Source organism: Kryptolebias marmoratus, linkage group LG7 (genome assembly GCF_001649575.2).
Source record: "Kryptolebias marmoratus isolate JLee-2015 linkage group LG7, ASM164957v2, whole genome shotgun sequence".
Classification (NCBI taxonomy): Eukaryota; Metazoa; Chordata; class Actinopteri; order Cyprinodontiformes; family Rivulidae; genus Kryptolebias; species Kryptolebias marmoratus.
Window position 1 is genome coordinate 20703754 of NC_051436.1, and position 1150 is coordinate 20704903.

The following is a 1150-nucleotide window of genomic DNA, read 5'->3' on the forward strand; positions in this document are numbered from 1 at the left end:
TTGCTCTATATTCTGCAAATACCTAAATTCACCACAAACTACAGGAGCCTCATGATCTGCTGACCAGCTCCAATGAGACAGACATTTAGTAAAATCTGACTCTAATACAAATTATGAACTCTACCCAATGATTTGTTTCCCCTTAGTTAACCGGGAAATGAATCCTTGAGAAGCAGTTGTGACCTTACTTGGCTTGAAGAGGATTCCAACCACCGTTTTCTTTAAAGGGCGACGGCTTCAACATGACCAAATATGGTCGTGGGGGCGCGGCCGACATTCCGCTCCGATGCTGCCACCGCCCTGTCGAGTGAACGCATGGAAACTTATGGCTTCTAGCGAGAATAATGATCAATAACTCCAAGACAAGACATAGGTAAGAAAACCCTCTAGTTAAGACGCACATGTGAATATCTGTTTAAAGATGTTGTGCAGGAGTTAGGCGGCTTTGATTCGGATCTGTTTATGGAGCGATGGGCGCGGTACGTCCGCTATTTGGAACTGGAAATACTTTATCACTCACTGAAATGCATGGTCTCTTTAGCAAAACATATCCTTGCATGTCTAATTGTTAGTGATCCTTACTGTAAAACTAATGTTGGATGCAACAAGTAAGCTTTCTGGAGAGTTAAATTAGTGGATTTAAGAATTCTTCTCATTTCCTTTCAGGCTAGTGGAAATGATCAGCTGTGTTATTTCAAATATTTACAGGAGAGGAGGCCTGGAAAGTATCTAAAAAGAACAAGCTACAGGCATACATGGTACCCTCTGCATTTAGTATCAAACCTATGAAACCAAAGGTTGGTTTCCTGTCAGCAGCAAAGAGGCCACAACCACCAACCACATCTTTCTGCGTTTAAAGCAGCTGAACGCTCTTTTCTCCCAAACACTCAGCAAAATACCTCAAAAACTCAAGGAGAATGTCTTAAGCGTGTGTCCAAAAGGACAGAAAAAAAAGGGAACGTTTCAGACAGAATCTTACTGACTAAGACTGCAAGGAGCTCTAAATCTAACTGGGTTTATTTAATTCCCACCATGTTGGAAAATAAAGTACTTTAAATGCTCTCATGTATGGGGCGCCGTTTGTAAACGAGCTTGTGCTCAAAATTCATGCCTAAATTTTGTCACATTTAGCTTCAAACACTGTTTAAAA

At 41.1% G+C, this 1150-nt stretch overlaps 1 protein-coding gene across 1 annotated transcript in view; it reads left to right on the forward strand.

Annotated features, from left to right (window-relative positions):
* The first annotated feature begins 234 nt into the window (after positions 1 to 234).
* The window catches only part of si:dkeyp-67a8.2 (myeloid-associated differentiation marker homolog), a 6054-nt gene continuing 5138 nt past the window's right edge, over positions 235 to 1150 (forward strand). Inside the window, exon 1 of the mRNA XM_017437850.3 lies at positions 235 to 373. The gene's annotated coding sequence lies outside the window, so the exon portion shown is untranslated. The remainder of the gene's footprint in view (positions 374 to 1150) is intronic.